This window comes from Triticum dicoccoides, chromosome 3B (assembly GCF_002162155.2).
Source record: "Triticum dicoccoides isolate Atlit2015 ecotype Zavitan chromosome 3B, WEW_v2.0, whole genome shotgun sequence".
Lineage (NCBI taxonomy): Eukaryota > Viridiplantae > Streptophyta > Magnoliopsida > Poales > Poaceae > Triticum > Triticum dicoccoides.
Genome location: NC_041385.1, coordinates 841,268,684 through 841,289,329, shown reverse-complemented (window position 1 = coordinate 841,289,329; position 20,646 = coordinate 841,268,684). Strand labels below are relative to the sequence as shown.

Here is a 20,646-nt window from a genome sequence, read left to right as displayed (position 1 = left end):
CCTTGCGCTACTCGAAAAGTACTGACTAGAGGGGGGGCGTGTGGATCCACAGTCCAAGCCATTCTCACAACGGGATAATAAAGCGAACCTCCCTTTCTTCACTGATTGTTAGCGTGCTTTTCTCCGCTCTTGCCCCGGGCGATGGCCTGGTGCCATCTCTTTCTTCATCTCCGACTGACTCGAATCTAAAAACCAGTCGTTTAGCTATTGTGGAGAATATATCGTGATCCCATGCGACACGTACTACGTACGACGAATTCACACACATGTACCTCGACGAAACAGTCGTGGAAATGGAGCCGGATGAGCCCGGCGGTGACGCCGGGGTCGTTGGCGAAGGCCGCCGTGACGGCCTGCCGGACGATGGCCTCGGCGTTGGGGCAGGTGGTGCTGTAAAAACCCACCTGCAGCTGCCCCTACGCGCGGCTCGTCGTCAGGAACAGCGTGGCGGTGACCAACGCCGCCATGCCCGCCATGCTGCTCCTGCTCGCCATGATCGTACGTCCTGGCTGGTCAGCCTTTAGCAGTGGAGTATTTATAGAGCGAGTCAGCCAGGGGTTCGAGTGCTGAATGATCGATTCGTGCAGTGCTACACACGGTGCGTCGACGGCGAGAACGAAAAGGAATAGTCGGAAAACAACTAAAAAAACTAATAAAATTTTGGATTAGTTTTGACAATGCAAAAGATCTCCGAAAACAACTAAAAAAAACTACTCTACTCCCAGTCGGAGGTGAGGTTGATGACCCCCGCACAGGAGCCCTCGGCCTCATTGTCGTTGGCGGTCGGAGCCATATGCCTCTTTTGCGTCGTTGTCATGCTAATGCGGCTCCTCATCATCCTTAGCATTGAGCTTCTCAAAAAGTTACTTCCGTAGCGCGTTGTTGGTGCGGAGCTGGCGGCGCTCATGGTAAATCATACGGGTGCTCTACAAGGGCACGAACACAACCGTGTTCTTGTCGACGACATACGGGTTGAACGGCTCAAAGTGTCTAAACCGTTCGATTCGAACATTTTCTTTTGCGTCGTTGTCATGCTAATGCGGCTCCTCATCATCCTTAGCATTGAGCTTCTCAAAAAGTTACTTCCGTAGCGCGTTGTTGGTGCGGAGCTGGCGGCGCTCATGGTAAATCATACGGGTGCTCTACAAGGGCACGAACACAACCGTGTTCTTGTCGACGACATACGGGTTGAACGGCTCAAAGTGTCTAAACCGTTCGATTCGAACATTTGAGACTTATTTGAAGATCCTCATTGGACGTGAACTTATTCGGCAAACTGATATTTTGTCCTCTAACAGGTTGGGTCTGCGTGCAATGTCAATTTTGCTCCTCAAATATAGTTGACCTGAACCGGCCCCTTGTTCTCCCTTATGGTAGGGCAACCTCTCCATAGCGGTGATTCATTGCTCTTTTACTTCCACGTAGTTGGCATGATTTTTTTAGGAAAAGTGCATACATTTTGTGAAACGGCATACTCAAAATTTGGAACATTTTTTGAATTAATTTTTAAATTTGGGAACATTTGTTTTAAAAACATTATTTTTTCTATATTGAACAGTTTTGAAAATGGGAACAATTTTCGGAAATCTGAAGCAAATTTGAAAGCATGAATTTTTTTAAATTCCTATTTTCTTGAATTTGTGAACAATGTTTTTAATCAAAAACATTTTTTGTAACTCTGAACAAAACTAGAAAAACATTTTGAAAATGACAATATTTTCTTGAATTTATGAAAATTGAAAAACAAAAGGAAAATAAATATAAAAATATTTTTGAGTAACTCATCAGAAATTTGAACAAAAAGCCCGGTGCTAATGTATAGCACGTGCCAACTCGGGGGATGCAGTTGCGCTATTATTTTCTTACGACTGTGCCCTCATAGGGGATCTTTTAACTGCATTTGTTTTGGTCCGTGCACACTTATCGGTGGGTCACGGCTGGGCTCGGAGGCCATCTTTTCGTCCGTGCGCACTTTTCGGTGCTGGGTCACGGGTTGGGCTCAGCGGCCTCTTTTATTTGTGCGCTTTGGCATCTTTCGCAGTTGACAGCCGTGCATGATCCCCGTGTTGGCGATGCAGTAGGCAGAATTCGGCCTTATAAACTGATCGCGTCCTGATTAAACTTCCGGTACGGTACTATTCGCTCGGTGGATTGATTTCTCGTCCCGCTATTGGGCCGGCCCATTTACTTCGTCCCTGTGCGTTGCCTCCTCTCCTTCCCGAGCCCCGACGACGCCTTCGGCCTTCCCACTCGCCGCCGGCGCCGGCGCCGGGGTTGGCGCCGCCGGCCACTCCTATACTCCCTCTAGTCTCGGAGTCTTTGACTGCCCACTGACCCTGCTCATCCCCTTGCTGGAGCTGGTGACCGTGACGGCGTCGCGCGCGCCCGCGGCGGCTCTCTCGTCGCCGGGACCCCGCGTCTCGAGGTCCCCGTCCTTCGGCAGGACGCCGGAGCTGGCCGCCGCCGTCTCCGTCGTTCAAGCAGGTGAGGCTCGGTCCAACCCTGACGTCAAACCGTACCTGCTTCGATCTGGTTTTCCGGACGATTTATGGCGAATTCGCTCCTGAATTGCCGTGTGTGCATGCCCTGTTCTAGCATACTTTTCCTCATTTATCCGAGATGGGTAGCGAGATGTCGTACTAAACACACAACAAATTTCAACATTAACAAGGAAAGCGCAGCGGATAGATATCAGGACTCAGGAGTAGGGTATTCATCATAATGTGATTGATCGATGTGCAAGTGTTGCATCGATGTTCGTAGTCAATGCGATAAACAACAAACTGCATGGTCGCAACCAGGTTCCTGTAGAACTATGTGAAGGATCTGGTAGCATTGCATACATGGTCAATTTTGATGCTCCTGGGTTTAGTATTCTCTTTCTAGGCATTGCTCTTAATTTAGAATAACGCGTTACTGAAGCCGAAAGTACTGTATTCTAGAGATTAGAGATGAATTAATTTTTTTAATAATGTACTTGCTCTTGTAAACACCCTTGCTCTGTGAATTAATCATTTCGTTAGGTTCTGGTTCCTAACTATATAAAATACATCTTTTTATTTATTCTGTTAATTCCACGGTTTATGCCCAACCTGGCTAGTTGGAGAGGAAAAAGGGAAATATAAATCAATTATGTAATGGTACTCTCTTCATTATTATCTTTAAAGGCCTGTTTTCTACACAACTCAGGAAAAATTTATGTAGTATGCTCACTGTTTATATTTTCTGAAAATGGTGATCCTTGTCTTGACATTTTCTCATGTTCTGCCAAGCTGTTACTGATGGCCTGGTGATTCTGTAGTTACGAGAAGTCCATGCACTGTAGTAAATGTTTAATCTGCTTGAGGTTTCGTTTGCTACATTTTCTCACCAAGCAGTGGACTTTATTAGGCAAGTTAAAATTCTGCTGCCATACTGTTACTGAAGCTGACCATTGATCTAATCTGGCTATGTGCAATGAAATAAGCTCTTCAGAAAATTTGCCTAGTAACTTGTTAACATGTCTGATTTCAAATATTGGTTTACTTATCATGTGTGAACACATTTTTTAAATCTTTGCAAGACTCAGTTGTGATTACTGAAGTGCACATTTAATCTCCCCTGATATATTTGATTGTCTTTTCGTTTTTCTTAGCAATGAAGTAGCGGTATCCTTCATGTACCAAGGTACTCCCTCCGTAAAGAAATATAAGAGCATTCAGATCACTACTTTTGTGATCTGAACGCTCTTATATTTCTTTACGGAGGGAGTAAGTTATTGTGGTGAAATAAAATTCAGAGCTGGCTCCATTTTATACTTCTATTTGCAGCAATTTTCTGTTCTAGTGGCTAGTATTTAATTAGGATGTGATCTGTTTTGCTGTGTGTTTGTAGTTTATAATCCTTATAGGATAGCCATGACGACTTAGACTTAGATTTTTTTTGATATCCCAACTTTTCTAAGTAAAGAACTGGAATTACACTAATTGAAAGTCTAGATATTGCTAAGACTTGATCATGGATTAGGTGCTAGATATATACTAATCAAACAGGAAAAAACAGGTATTGCTAGCATTTAAATGCAAGGGTTTTGCTGTGAGTAGTGAAGAAATGCAAGACTAACCACTTTAAATGCTAGCTATGGCTTGCTTTTTTAATCCTCAAAATCAACAAGTTATCAGTGTCAATGGGAACAGATGTAATTACGAGCATGGGAGCAAGCATCAGTTCCTAGCTTGTTTTTTCGCAAGAATCCCGAGTATGTTTTCAGCTTCTGGTTTCCTCTGAATCCTAGAGAGATAAAATATGTTTCCTGTTTTCTTTACCTGATCGCATTTTATAATCTCAGATAGGTAATCTGATTGGAATTTCAGCAACTACATGATCAATTTGTTTTGTGGTTATCCTATTTCCAGTTGTCTTATGTTTTGAAATCCATGTTGGTTGGTGCAGCTGAAGAGGTGATCCTTTAAATCTCCTCAGCTTCCATGCCCCAACCACACTGCAGTCCACAACAAAGTGGAGAATCGACATTAGTTTGAATCAGATAGGGCAGCCGCCATAGTTGGAGTGGAGAAACTATGGTAGATGGCACTACAGTTGACTTCCCCTACACTGTTGTGAACTGTAGTAGACTTATGGCACCACGGTTCACCTTTCATATATGGTTCGAATATGTTGCTCAACACTTGTTTCCAGGCAAGTAACTCATTATTCTTAAATCCTGCTCCATTCTCCAGTCCAAATTCAATTAGTGCAAATAAACCGGAATAATCCTTAAATGTCGGATCAATAAAAATGTGCATTGTAGATGTCTATCTAACGGACGGCGACATGATTGAGGTAGGTTCTAAATTCAAACTTGATGTTTATGATGTCGTTGTTGGCGATTGCGTGCAGTTGGATTTACGTTCGAAGACACCGGTGATGATCGACTTGACGGAACCGGTGATCCATGCGAGACCAGGTGGACGTTTTTGGGCGCTTTTGGAGAGTGACGACGAAGATCGGGAGGAGTGCCACATCCCCATTGTCAACGGAGTCACCGGAATGCGGTTGGCCTCACCGGATGCCGACCCATTGCCGGTATCCACGAGCACAGGTGATCGGCGTCTTTCAAAAGCTGTGACTTCCAAGGCAGCCATGAAGCCATGGATCAGGCCGCTTCCCAAGGTAAAGAGAGACCCGGTTACTTTACATGATTTTTTGGCGGAAAATTGGACTCGGTCACAAGGAAGAAGAAGAAAGGCAATTCTTGCCGGCCACCGCCGCCGCCAGGATCGCCGGTGGCGAGATCGGCGAACGATGTTCGAGCAGCCAGACAGGCTCGTTTGAATGCGTTGTTGGGCTGTGGACCGGAGCTGAATGCGGGTTTGGATGTTGCGACGGTCGTGGGTCCTCCTGGTGCGGCGAGGCCCAACCAGAGGCCCAAGCCTCACGCAGCCCGGTGCTGTCGTACGTGCATGTATCGCCGCAAACTGTTCTACCTACGATCGAGTCTAGGTTTTCTTGTTCTGGCTTTCCTTCGCTCGGGACAGGACGGGCGAGGAGGATTTCAACTGCCGGCGGGATGGCGGGTCGTGGTCTGCCGCCGTCCAAGCGAGGGACGCCTGCCTCCGCTGCGGCCTCGGCTGTTGGTCGCGGCGCTCTGTCGGCAAGTGTCGCCAAGCCGGGAGTGGTTGGTCAGGAGGCGGCGCCGGTCGCTGGAGCTGGTGGTGCTGGCCGCGGTGCCACACCGGCCAGTAGGGGCGGACGGGGCGGTCTACTTCCTCCAGCGCAGGTGGCAGCAGGGACCGGGGCAACGGGAGTGCAACCCAGAGCCGGGACTGGTCGGGGCGCCCATGCGTCCGCGCGACCGGGGGCTGCTGCGTCAAGTGCACTTCCGACGCCCCACGCGCCCAAATCCAACGCGCGGCAGCCGGAGGAAGCGGCGCAGCCACCTGCAGCCAAAGAGCTGGCCCTGGGAAGGGGTCGCGGCGTGCATGGACGTGATGGTTTCTCTGGTTTTAGCAGAGATGGTCGGAACTACAACCGTTACGGTCAGTGGGGACATGACGGATATGATGCGTATGGCGAGGGACTACACCGTGGATCTTCCTCCGGTGGCGGCCGAGGTTACAACCGGTACAATGCTGAGGGCAATGGACAGTTTCAAGGTCCACCCGGTAATTTTGTGGAAGGTGTTGCCGGACCCAGGGATCGTTTCTGTGGTGGCTATCGTCGCGGGGGGAGAGGGAGACGACCACCGCCGCCTAGACACTATCCACCACCACCGCCACCTGCTGCAGATTTGGCCTCGGAGGAGGTGCTCGAGCAGTCAGCTGCGGGGGAGGGAGACCCATCCAAGTTACCCGTGGCAGCAGTGGACGCGGTTCGGGCTTTGGCAGCAGTGCATGTTCCGGTGTCTACTGAAGGTGCCAAATCTAGGGACAGTACGTCTGGTAAAGGACCGGATAAAGCGGAGGGCGAAAAACTCTCTAAGTGGGCAATTAAGAAGAAAAAGTTGCCTTGCTATAGATGTGGTGAACTGGGGCACTTCGTGGCAGAGTGTATGAATGAGCTTTGTGATTACTGTCTTCGCTCCCAACATGTGACCGGGGAATGCCCTCTTCTATCTGGTCCTAAGCCTGGCATTAACATTTTTGGGGTCTGCTGTAAAGAGTTGATGTTTTTTGAGACACCGGAGGTGGATGCTCTACCGCAGATGGTTGAGAGTTCCTTCCCGGCAGTTATCAGAGTTACTAATGGACAGTTGACCGAGGCTCAGATCGTCAGACAACTACGTGAGTTAGTACCGGGTAATTATCAGTGGCAACTGGAGCAGTTAGAAGGTCAGTCTTATAAGGTTGATTTTCCCACTAAAGAGGATCAGATGCATTTTCTAAAGTGGGGTCTATGCAGAGTGACGAGCACAAACATTGTTATCGCGTTCGATGAGTGGAAGCAGGAGGAACCTGAGGGTACACCTTTGGAGAAGGTGTGGGTTCGCTTCTATGGCGTACCACCTAAATTGGTAAAACATTTTCTGGTTGCTTGGAGCTTGGATGTGCTGATCGGTAAGACAGAAAAGGTTGACATGCCATTCACACGCGCACATAACGCTGCAAGGCTTTTGGTCAGTGTTGCGAGTATTGAGCATATACCAGATATAGTCAGATGGACATATGCTGGAGTCACTTATGTACTAGAGCTTGAGATCGAGGATACTGCAGTTTCCGAGGAGGGAAATGGGACACAAGACATGGATACGACCGAGGGTGGCGGCGCACCCGGGAACCAGGAGAAGGGGCCTGATGATACTATGTCGGAGTCGAACAAAGGGCCGGACACACACCCAGATAAGGTAGCCAGTTCTACCAAAGAGGCGCCCCCGTCTACTACTCTGATGAACACGCTTCACTTTGGTTCTTTTGCACCGGGGTCCGCTCCTAGTAGGTTATGGAGCACCAGGGTCGAGGTAGACGACCCGACAGAGCTTGAGTTGCCACCAGTGCCGCGCTTAGTCGGTGATATGACGATCATGGAGCCTACTACAGGCACGATGGTAGATTCTGTTGGGATGGCCGTAGATCGCGGGGGCCATGGGAAGGACGCCCATCACACCCAGATATGCGAGCCCGACCTTTCGTCGGCGGGAGGGGCGCTTGGACAGGAGGTCTATGGCGCCCTACTTTCTTCGATGTCTCCCGTCGAGTTGGGGGTCAGGTGCGGGAAGGAGTCCCGTGCCAAAATCCCCCCACAGGATCACTTCATCCACTGTGGCGAGGCGGGGGTGAGATGTGGGGAGGAGCCCCGTGTCGTTACCCCTGCGCAGTATTGCGCCGAGCAGGGTGGCCGAGGGTCGACCGTTCCGGCGGGCGGTCAGGGGGTCAGGATCAGTGAGCAGGCGTCTTCACGGTCCTCCTCCCCCTTGACACTCGCAATGGATTTTCACTCCACCACGTCCTACCCTCCTTCACCGACGATAAGGGAGGGGCGTGGGAGTCCTGACGAGAGGACCACGGAGGAGCTCATTGCTTTTGGCGGGATTGCAGATCCGGTGTCGGCTGGCAGGCGTGTCAGCAACCGGATCCAAGGATAGCCGGACGCGGATGACTTGCAGCTAGCGCGTGCCAAGAGGGCCGCCATGCTTCTCCATGCAGAGACTACCGCAGGTACGTCCTTTGATATTAGTTGTTCAATTTTACATTTCTCTGAGAATGATATTATTGATAAGGCAAACGACTTAGGCATTTCTTTGGGATCAAATGAAACCGAGGTTGTCAAATCCGTTAATGATCTTTTAGACATAGAAGCGGAGAGAGCTTCTGAGATCATTCGTAATCTTGCCTCTATCCAACCTATGAATGATAATGAAATGAATAATTTAGGAATAAATGACCTTGCAAATATTTGTAATAATCTCCTGCCTAGTGTCGAGGCTGAAGATGAGGAGGAGGTTGAGATCTCAGACACGGTAGAGCCTCTCCTAATGGAGGAGGCAGTGTCCGGTCTGGATGATTCTTTCGTCCGGCAGGATGTTGAGGAGAAGCCCAAACGTCCCTGGAAGCGGAAAATCTATCCTACTTCGGTTGTACGCAGAAGTGATAGAGTTAAACTTAAGAAAAAAATTCATGATGAATTATGAAAGGACTCTTTTGGAATAGCGGAGGTCTAGCAGACTTGGCTAAACAAAGATTCTTAGCAGAGACAACTTTAGAGCACCATTTAGCTTTCGTTGCACTTTTGGAAACTGGACGAGATAATTTCACATCATAATTCCTTCAAACTCTTTTCGATGGTATAGATTTTGATTGGCACATTCTACCGCCTAGAGGAAGATCCGGCGGGATTTTACTAGGAGCTTGGTGTGAGACGTTAGAGGTGCTTAATGTGGTGTAGGGCGACTTCTCGGTTAAATTCAGGGTGAGATCAAAATTGGATGGGTTCCGATGGTCGCTCGTTGCGGTTTATGGGGTTGCGCAACCTGAATTTAAACCCGATTTTCTTGCCGACTTAGTGCGGATTTGTGGAGATGAAAATCTGCCACTTCTAGTCGGGGGTGATTTTAATATCATTCGGAGAAGAGAAGAAAAGAATAATGACAATTTCGATGGTCATTGGTCTATGATGTTTAATATGATTATCGAGAGCCTCAATTTGAGAGAAAGTGAGCTCACCGGTAGACAATTTACATGGGCGAACTCGTTACCTGTTCTGACTTATGAAAAGCTGGATAGGGTTCTTGCTAGTGTGGAGTGGGAACAAAAGTATCCTTTGGTGTCGGTTCATGTGATGCAAAGAGGGATCTCAGATCATACACCACTCTTTTTAGATTCGGGTGAGGCTACCCATGTTGCAAACAAAAACATCTTCTCCTTCAAGGAAAGCTGGTTTGAGCGCGAAGGATTTATGGAGATGATTGCAAGCGAATGGGCAAAGCCCGTTACTGGTTCGACTCATGTCGAGAGATGGCAGAATAAGATTAGACACCTCCGACAATTTCTGAGAGGATGGGCCAGGAATGAGAGTGGGATTTATAAGCAGAAAAAAGAACGTCTAACTCAGCTCATTGAGGCACTAGATGTAAAGGCTGAAACCACTCTTCTTTCCGTTAATGAGCGCCGAACTAAGTCCGAGGCTGAACAAGGCCTTCGTGCTCTCTTGAGAGAGGAGGAACTCAAGTGGGTGTTGCGTGCGAAAACACTTAATGTTGTCCAAGGGGACGACAACACACAGTTCTTCCATATGGTTGCAAATGGTAAACATAGGAAGAAGAAGATATTTCAACTTGAACAAGATGAGGGAACAATAGTGGGGCATGAAAATCTGAAAGCATATATTTCCAACTATTATAAAGCACTTTTTGGACCTCTGAATCCTTCGACGGTGTCTCTCGATGAGTCTGTAATTGATGAGATACCTCAATTACAGGCAGCGGAGAACGATGTTCTCTCTGCACCGTTTACTGGAAAAGAAGTTCATCTGGCCATAACTCAAATGAAGCCCAATAAAGCGCCGGGACCAGATGGGTTTCCCGCTGAATTCTATAAGAAATGTTGGCATATCATTAAAGATGATCTTATGCCTATGTTTCAAGATTTTTTCGAGGGCCATTTGGAGTTATTCCACCTCAACTTTGGTACGATAACGTTATTACCGAAGAAGAATGAGGCAGTCCGGATTTAACAATTCAGACCAATTTGCCTGCTGAATGTGAGTTTTAAAATATTCACAAAGGTAGGAACCAATAGATTGACACAAATTGCTCACTCAGTGGTTCAACCTAGTCAGACAACTTTCATGCCTGGACGACACATACTCGAAGGAGTGGTCGTATTACATGAAACGCTTCATGAGATTCACTCTAAGAAACTAGACGGGGTTATCTTAAAAGTGGATTTTGAGAAGGCATATGATAAAGTCAAATGGCCTTTTCTTCAGCAGGCAATGCGTATGAAGGGGTTTAGTGAAACCTGGAGGCACCAGGTCGATACTCAAGTCCAGAAAGGTAGTGTCGGAATTAAGGTGAACGATGATATCGGTCACTACTTCCAGACGCATAAGGGGTTGAGACAAGGGGATTCCATGTCACCTCTTTTGTTCAATATTGTGGCAGATATGTTGGCCGTCATTATTGGCAGGGCCAAGCAACACGGTCATGTAGAGGGTCTAGTTCCTCATCTGGTTGATGGAGGGGTGTCCATTCTACAATATGCTGATGACACTATCATTTTCATGGAACATGACATGGCTAAAGCACGTAACATGAAACTTATCTTGTGTTTATTCGAACAATTGTCTGGATTAAAAATTAATTTTCATAAGAATGAGGTGTTCTGTTTTGGGAAAGCCAAAGACGAGGAACATACCTACAGACAATTGTTTGGATGTGAATTAGGTGCTTTACCATTCAGTTACTTGGGTATTCCGATTCATCACTGTAAGTTATCCAATAAGGAATGGAAGTGTATTGAAGAACGAATCGAAAAAAAACTCAACTGCTAGAAAGGCAAGTTGATGTCTTATGGAGGTCGACTAGTTTTGATTAACTCAGTGTTGACTAGCATGCCAATGTTTTTACTTTCGTTCTTCGAAATCCCGAAAGGAGTCCGAAAGCGACTTGATTTCTTTAGATCTCGTTTCTTTTGGCAGTCTGATGAGGCCAAGAGGAAATACCGTCTCGCGCGTTGGGATATCCTTTGTCGACCTAAAGACCAAGGGGGTCTCGGTATTGAGAACTTGGAGATTAAGAATAAATGCCTGATGAGCAAATGGTTGTACATGTTAGAGACAGAGCCGGAGGGCATGTGGGCTCAAATCCTGCGCAATAAGTATTTCCACTCGAAAACGCTAGCTCAGGTTACCATCAGACCGTCTGATTCACCGTTCTGGAAGGGACTTATGAGAACAAAGGATATGTTCTTTCGTAGGGTCAAATTCTTGATTGGCAACGAGATGTCAACAAGATTTTGGGAGGATATGTGGCTAGGAGAGACACCACTGGCCCTACAATATCCTACCCTTTACAATATTGTGCAACGGAAGGGAGATTACGTAGGTATCGTCCTTCAGACTATTCCCTTGAACATCCAATCCAGACGTACGTTAGTAGGTGAGAGATGGACAGCCTGGATGCACTTGATTCGGAGATTGATTGAAGTTTGACTCTCCGATGTGCCTGACTCCACAAAATGGAAGTTAACTAAAAATGGGATATTTACGGTGAAATCTTTTTATGTGGATCTGATTAATTCTGGCCCCGTCCCGAGGTCCCTTCATATATGGAAGGTTAAAGTTCCTTTGCGGATCAAAATATTCATGTGGTTTGTCCACAAGCAAGTAATACTTTCAAAGGACAACTTACTTAAGAGGAGATGGGTAGGTAACTCGCGGTGTTGTTTTTGTACTCAGGATGAGACAATACAATATTTATTTATCGAATGCCCACTTGCAAAGTTACTTTGGAGGACGATTCATATAGCTTTTAATATCAATCCTCCAATAGATATTGCGTCTTTGTTTGGAACGTGGTTAGCTGGGGTTGAAAAGATCACGACAGCTTGTATTCGGATCGGAATATGTGCGCTATTATGGGCTATATGGAACTGCAGAAATGATATGATTTTTAACAGACAACACAACTTAACTTTTTTGCAGGTTATCTTCAGAGCTACAGCTTGAATCCGTACGTGGTCCTTACTCACTACTACGGACTCCAGGGAGCCTTTGGTTACTGGGTGCAACCAATGGGAGATGGTGGCTCGGGTTATATTCAACCGGTTCGGATGGCGGTCGCATAACAGGATAGGAGTCTAGAGAGCTTGTCCTTATTATCACCATACCGATTGTCTTTTGTGTTTTATTTTGCTCCGTTTGCAAGCTGTAAGACCTTTGTAATGACTATTTCTGGATTTTTAATAAAAAAGCCGCATGCATCATTATGATGCAGAGGCCGGAGGTATACCTCCATTTCCAAAAAAAAAGATGTCTATCTACCAGGACTGCTCATGACCAGACTGCATCGTACGGACTAGAGAAGAACCAGCAGGGGTGTTCTGCACCATCACTAACGGCAGCATGCAATCCTTGATCTCTTGTATTGCTTCTTAATACAGGATAAATGTCACTGATTATCTTCATGGTATATCTAATCATTCTGCCTGCCAGCATTAAGCAAATTTATTAGGCCTAGGCGTTGAATTGACAGTCTCTCCACGAGTTTCTAGCTTTTTGAATTTCCCACTCGAGTATATATGGGATATTTATTGTGCCTTAAGGACAAGGGGGAAACCCTATGTATTTTCTAGAGGAGTACTTATGAGATTGAGTTGCTGCATGATTTATCTGTATAAGTTTATATGCTCATATCTGTGTTTTTGTACTGATTCTTCCATTATTTTCTTAATAGGATCTGGCTAACTAAAGTTTGGTAGGTGATTCTCTTGAATGGAAGGTTTAATCGAGGATTGAATTGACCACAAACTATAGCAGATGCAAGGCATCGATCGGCTCAGAAGAAATGCCAAATGAACTTAATTAGTTCTCATTGATGTCACTAACAACGATGAATTTAGCTTTTATACACGTTAATATGGAAGAAAGAACAAATAATAATTTGTTGATAGAAAATGTGGATTACAATAGTTCCGTCTGACGAAAAAATAAATAAATGGAAAATTACATTAGGTGGTACGAACAAGAAACAAAAGGGCATCCTATGCATCTATACTACAATAGTTTTTTACTTGCGCTTAACAACACCGACATAAGGAAGCTCTACAGAACCCAAGTAGATTTTGCCATTGCTTCTCTCCATAATCTCGGTGGGCCTCACCTTCTTTGACCCTCTCATCTCCTCGACTATCTTCCCATCGTTACCGACCCTGACAGCGAGACGATGACTATCACGACCAAAGGGCAACTCATTCTTCTCGCGATGCAACGCCACCCAATAGCCTCCTTTGGTGTCGGGCCTCACGTTATCTGGATAGCCGGGCAGGTCGGCAAAAGGCTCAGATGTGCCTGCGTTGACCCCTTCGATCCAATGCCTCAGCAACTTGCATGGTCCGGTAGATGCGACCACGAGGTGGGACCTGTCGGCGCTGAGCGCGACGCCGTTGGGGTACGTCATGCCCGCCTGGAGCACCGTGACATCGGATGTCCGTGGGTTGTAGCGCATGAGGCGGCCCGTCGAGTCCCCAGTGCGAGTCACCATCTCATGTTGTGACCTTTGATAGTTCATCGAGCTGTCTGTGAAGTAGACCTGACCCGTAACTTGATCGACGTCAACACCGTTGGTGAAGCGCAGAGGATAACCGTCAACCTGGTTGACCAACACGGTGGCCTCGCCGCCGCCCGGCGCTACCCGCATCAGCCCCTTACGCGTCGGCCACATAAAGGTCACCTGATTTTTGGTTGAACCGTAGGCCGAGAGGGCGGCCGCAGCGGCTCTCCCTGGCATTCTCAGTCTCCGGGCTGAACTTGGACGGCGTGCAGGTCTTGCTATCATACCCGGGTCCATATGCATAGGTAGTCCATCCTAGCTTTTCGCCGTTCCACTTGAGGATCCGGCCGTCCGAGACGCCGCTGTAGGGGCCCTGGCCCTGACCATCGAAGGCGACGCTTTCCGGCCCTTTGACCGTCCCTCGCGGCAGCGGCAGCTGTTGGCTTCGTGAGGCATCAAAGCTAGTGGCGGCTAAGGCCCCGGGCATGAGGAGAAGGACGAGGATGATCAGCGTGACGGTGGTCTTGAGGAGGCGGCTCATACTGCACCCCATGTTGTTGTCGATCTGCTAGCTTCTCTTGGTTGGCTCTTGGATCGATCTGGCCTACTTACGTGTTGTTGGACTCTTGGTTAATAAACACCTGCGCTGGATGTCTTGGTTTGATGGAGAGATCCAAGCTGGAGGCTGCACTTATATACTGTAGCAAGTAGCACTGATCCATCGAGAAGTAGCGGTCCGAGTCGGCGTGTGCTACGTTTCGTTTTGTAGGAAAACCGTTTCGGCTATGTGACGGAACGGACGCGACGGAACCGTTTTTCTTCAGTCGCACGCACGCACGCACGCACGCACGCACGCGACGTGAATCGTATTTTTTCCACGCACGCACGCACGCGGATCGATCGAGGAAAAAAAAAAGGTGGCCGGTGTGCGTGCGTGACAGTACAAGCTAGCTTCACGTGTACCGTGTACGAGAGAAGAAGAATTGATCCACCTGCTAGCCTGCTTGCTTCCGAGCTCGTACAGCTTGTTCCTCCGGAGAACACTCCATGGTCGTCGTCTCGCCGTCGCCGGAAGTACTCGCCGTCGGCAGTGGCCCAACAGCCGTTCCGACCAAAACCCCTCCCTTTCATTGTTTTCACCAACGTACCTAGCTAGTATGTAGCCTACACGTACAGAGGAGAGGAGCACGTACGCCATCCATACTCCATTAATTAAAAGAATTAAAAGAAATTACTTCATTAAGGAGCAACACCGCCGTTCGGCTTTTTCGGAAATTCCGGACGAAAAGCACCATCCAAATGTTGTATTCTTGAACGAAAAATTAGCAGATTTTGAACAAAAATAAACGAAATTATCCAAATAATAATGATATCTGCAACAACTAGAACACAACAGAACCAAGTTGAACAGCAACGATACATGGACTGCCTCCCCATGTATGGCATTGTTCCTTAAACTCCAGGCTTGCCACAAAATCAACATTACTTTGGTTCTGACCTCCTCAGGTTGGGCGATCAGCAGCAGTTGCAGCCAGTCTACCCCTGTATTTCTTAACTCAGATTCTCTAGGGATTTCCCAAAAGGCTCTCATAGAGTGGCGTAAAGCAAAACTTCTGGTGCATGCGACAATGGCATGGTGCTCGTCTTCCTCATCCCTTCCGCATATTTCACATACACTGTCATCCGCAATAGTCCTTCTGAAGGCATTGTGTTTGGTGGCCGGGGAGTTTGTGGCCACTCTCCAACCGAAGATTTTCACCTTCTCCGGGATCTTTGCTTTCCACATGGCATCCCATATGCTGCGGTCACCCGGGTCCCTTGAGGAGCTCGTAGCTTTTTCAGTACCTTTTCCCTTAAGCGAAACTGCAAGTTTGTAAGCACTCTTGACCGTGAATGCGCCCGTTTTTTCATAGTGCCAAGCAATACAGTTGTCGACTCCCCCCCCACGGGATTTTTAATTTGCAAATCTCATCCGCATCGAAAGAATGGAAAATTTGCTTCACTAGATCAACCTTCCACTTTTTTGTCTGGGGGTCGATCAACTGGTTAACCCACCTGAGTCTGGACCCCTTTATAAATGATGCCACCTTCAGCCCCTCTTTCCTTGGGATCCATTGATCTCTCGTGATTTGAATGTTCCTTTCATCCCCGATTCGCCAGATGAGGCCCTTTTTTAAGAGTTCCAGGCCAAACTCAATTCCCCTCCACGTGGGTGCTGCATCCGACGAGAAGACGGTGTCAAGAAGGTTACCATTGGGATAATATTTGGATTTTAGCACTCTAGCACAGAGACTCCCTGGCTTGTGTAGCAGCCTCCATCCTTGTCTGGCAAGTAGGGCCTGATTAAACAGATGCATATCCCGGAAGCCGATCCCCCCATCACATTTTGGCTTCGTCATGTTCTCCCATGACATCCAGTGGACCTTACGTCTATCATCTTTGTCTCCCCACCAAAAGTCTCTAATTACCTTCTCATAATTGTCGCAGAAGCGAGTTTAAAGACCCCCATTACATGTGTGGGGAGGGCTTGCGCCACCGCTTTCACGTTTACCTCTTTGGCCGCTTGGGACATAAACCTCTCATTCCAGTTGCTGCATCTCTTCCTAAATCTCTCCATGATCGGTTGAAAATTGTCGTCCTTCATTTTTCCTTCTGGCGTTGGAAGGCCCAAGTATTTACTCTCAAACAAGGATGATTCCACTCCCAGGATTTCTTTGATCTCCTCTCTTTCCTGGTCAATGCTCGCCTCACTAAATAATAGTGAGCATTTGTTATGACTTAGGAGTTGACCCGTAGCCTTTTGGAAACTAAATAATAGCTATCTCAGGATCTGTCCAATACCTGCTCAGACTACATGAGGAGCTCCTAATGGCGGCAAGCGAAACTGCTGAGGTGGGAGAAAAGAATAAACAGTCTCTGTTCCCTACGAGAGCATGCTTGCCAACAAGTGCAAATCCCAAGCATTGGATGGCTCCCCCAGCCGGCAAAGTTAAGTTGAATGTGGACGCCGCGTTTCTAGTGGAATCAGGGGACACGTGGGGAGGCACGGTAGCTAGAGATCATAGAGGCTATGTCTTCCTATCAGTAGGCCGGCGTTTGGGCCAGTGCAGCTCAGTAGAAGAAGCTGAAGCAGCAGCGGTGGTGATGGGATTAACTGAATTTGCCAAATACCATCAGGGTACTTTGGTCCTAGAAACTGATTGTGCGGGAATCGGGCGGGCCCTACAGGTGGAAGAGACATGCAGATCAGCCTGCTTCACATCTATAGCCGACGCGAAGACCATTGCATCAAGCTTTGCAAGCACGGAGTTTAGTATTGTAAACAGGGGGCTGAACAAGTTGGCCCATGAGCTAGCTTCTAGTGCGCGAAGAACTAGAGATTTCCTGCTCATAGTTGATGTCCCTGCTGATTGTAGAGATGTTTTGACGAACGAGGTCGTCCCAACCATGGTGTAATTCAGTTTGCCATGGATCTGAAAAATAGATACATGGACTGCCTATACAAACATAAATCAAATATTGTCCAAGTCTCCCGCTGCCAACGCGCCTGCACCTGCTGCACCATCCGGTTCAGTTCTAGCCAGATGGTGCAGTTCTGGCCGCCCGGACAAGCACACCCGCCACCCCAAACAGACTTTTGCCTGACGGCCAAATCCCGGCAGTAATGAGGCAAAATTATCAGGAATGTGGGCACGCCGTCAAGAATCTACCGTCAGCAATAGCTTGTCTGGAATAAGACACACTCCTGACGGTAACCGTCAGGAATGTTATCCCCGAAGGTATTTCCTGACGGGCACAACAAAATTGGCCAACAACGATGAGTTTGTGACTACACCTTCTTTTGAACATGTGGTTGGTATTATATAAACCTGATCAGTGCATTATTATAGAAAAAATGTCAAAATAATTCTGTTTCCATAAATGACAGGATATTCGAATCACGAATATTGCAAGCATCATACTGTACTTTGAAACAAGAAGACAAAAATAACCAACGAAGTACTTGAACATCCAAAACATCTTACATCAAACTTGTACACGTTACAGATTCTACCACAGTACATGCTTACACACGTTCTAACGTATGAGGGTATGAACGTGAGTGCGTGTACATACTCACTACTTGTACACGGTACATAATATGCATCAGGCCGTGCTGATCTCGTCGCCAGCGGGGGGCATTGTTGTTGGAGCTCGGGTGAAGCATCTCGACCGCCCTTGCGGAGGCAAACGATGATGACGGCGGATTGATGAAGCTGCAATTGAGGCGGATCTCCCCCTGCGTGCCGGTCTTGGGCTCGATCTTGCCCATCTTAATCATGTCGGCAATGAACTTCTCCTTCCGGAGCGTCTCGTTGGCGACGGAGGCGTCGGAGGCCTTGAGCGTGGCATTGCGGTCGAGCTGGTCGTCGGAGAAGTGTAGGCCCAGGTTGAGCTGCAGCAGCCCGTGGCATTGCGTACGCACTCATAGTTATTGTCCAGTACCGTTGGCGTGTTGAGGTCGATCATCGTCGTCACATTTGTGACCTGGACCGCGTTCGTCGGGCACAGTGCCTCCAACAACGCTTGGTATGTCGGGCTGATGGTGCCGCTCATCAGCCTCTCGTGGTTCTTGAAAATGAAGAAGTCACAGTGCGAGCGGTCCAATGTGTGGGCGCCGGATGGTATCACCATCTCTTCAGCAGTCAGGCTCTTGTTTTTGAAACTTTGTATGAGCCCATCCGCGGTCAAGTTTGGACTAGGGAGGCCAAACGCGCTGTCGTTAGTCGAGATGCTCCCGTCGTGGCGGCCCGGCGGGACCCGGTGAGGTTGACACTGTCCCGGGCGGCGAACGCTAGGATATCGGTGCATGACACAGTGCGTGGGCAGCTCTGTTCTAGGGCGGCTCTGGCCGCATCGACAACCTGGAAGCCATGGAGGCTGGGGTTGTTCGGCGGTGCATCGCGCTCCGTCTGGCCGCCGCCGGGGTTGATAGATAGGAGCATCGGCGCATCACAACCCTGCACGCAGTATAATGGAAGTGGATAAAATCATAGTTAAACTCAAACTGATGAAAAAAGAGAGGCAATATATATGCTTATAGCGCAACAATATTTTTCCTTACGTGTGGCTCCCTCAGGCTAGGCCAAAAGTAACATGTAACAAGTAGCAACTTAAGGTCTCTTGTTTTAACAAAAGCTGACGTAGAAAGGTGTAAAATGCACTTATATTCCAAACAATAATTAGGGTTAACACAGTGTACGTGCATTACTTGATGTGTGAACTGCCCGCGTTTGTGAAGTGTGAGCCCCAACTAGCAGGAAAGGTGGCACGTCAATGGGTGGCAGTGATATGATGTGTGGTCCATAACATGATTGTTGGTCCATTCAACATCATTAAAAACTATCTTCAAAAGTTAATTACCTATATGTAGTACGTACACGTTTTTTTTTTTTTTGGTTTGAGCACGTCTTTCCCTTATTTCAGCAAGAATTTACTGCTGATATTTATGTATCGTTAGCATGCTCTCGGGGAACAGACATGTCACCCTTGTGAAAGTACAAAAGGAAGAAACTAGGAGAATATAGGGCATGGCTCGATGACAGTCACCTGAAAAATTAGGGTCAGTCAATTTGGTTTAGGCCGTTGGATGAAATATAAATGGCCCGATCACCTTCTTCAACCTCAGGCCCCTTCCCTTCTTCCTTCGAAACGCCGTGCCGCGCTGGCCTATCCACCTGCTTCCGCCATCCGCGGCCGGTGACTCTCCCGCACCGGCCTCCTCCCAACCGCCGTGCTACCCCCCGGGGCCATCCCTCTACCCCAGGCGATGGCCTGCTGCCATCTCTTTTTTTATCTCCGGTGATCCCTTCTTCCTTCTTAAAATCGACCGACTCGAATCTAAAAACCAGTCGCTTAGCTATTGTGGAGAATATATCATGATCCCGTGCGACACGTACTACGTACGACAAATTCACACGCATGGACCTCGACGAAACAGTCGTGGAAGTGGAGCCGAATGAGCTCGGCGGCAACGCCGGGGTCGTTGGCGAAGGCCGCCGTGACGGCCTGCCGGACGATGGCCTCGGCGTTGGGGCAGGTGGTGCTGTAAAAACCCACCTGCAGCTGCCCCTGCGCGCGGCTCGTCGTCAGGCACAGCACGGCGGTGACCAACGCCGCCATGCCCGCCATGCTGCTCCTGCTCGCCATGATCGTACGTCCTGGCTGGTCAGCCTTTAGCAGTGGAGTATTTATAGAGCGAGTTAGCCAGGGGTTCGAGTGCTGAATGATCGATTCGTGCAGTGCTACACACGGTGCGTCGACGACGACAACGAAAAGGAATAGTCGGAAAACAACTAAAGAAACTAATAAAATTTTGGATTAGTTTTGACAATGCAGAAGATCTCCGAAAACAACTAAAAAGAAACTACTCTACTCCCGGTCGGAGGTGAGGTTGATGACCCCCGCACAGGAGCCCTCGGCCTCGTTGTCGTTGGCGGTCAGAGCCATATGCCTCTTTTGCATCGTTGTCATGCTAATGTGGCGCCTCATCATCCTTAGCATTGAGCTTCTCAAAAAGTTACTTCCATAGCGCGTTGTTGGTGCGGAGCTGGCGGCGCTCATGGTAAATCATACGGGTGCTCTACAAGGGCACGAACACAACCGTGTTCTTGTCGACGACATACGGGTTGAACTGCTCAAAGTGTCTAAACCGTTCGATTCGAACATTTGAGACTTATTTGAAGGTCCTCATTGGACATGACCTTATTCGGCAAACCGGTATTTTGTCCTCTAACAGGTTTGGTACACGTGCAATGTCAAATTTGCTCCTCAAATACAGTTGACCTGAACCGACCCCTTGTTCCCCCTTATGGTGGGGCAACCTCTCCATGTCGGTCATTCATCGCTCTTTTACTTCCATGTATTTGACATGCTTTCCTCTCTCATCTTCAGCTTGGTCGCATCGTTGATGGTTATGACCG

The 20,646-nt window shown here is 47.9% G+C and overlaps 3 pseudogenes; all 3 read right to left on the bottom strand.

Moving 5' to 3' along the window:
- LOC119280259 overlaps positions 1-494 on the bottom strand; it is a 2,608-nt pseudogene extending 2,114 nt beyond the window's left edge.
- Positions 495-13,201: 12,707 nt separating this feature from the next.
- LOC119282598 lies at positions 13,202-14,237 on the bottom strand (annotated as a pseudogene).
- A 3,513-nt stretch (positions 14,238-17,750) lies between these two features.
- Positions 17,751-19,873, bottom strand: LOC119280258 (annotated as a pseudogene).
- Positions 19,874-20,646: the final 773 nt, after the last annotated feature.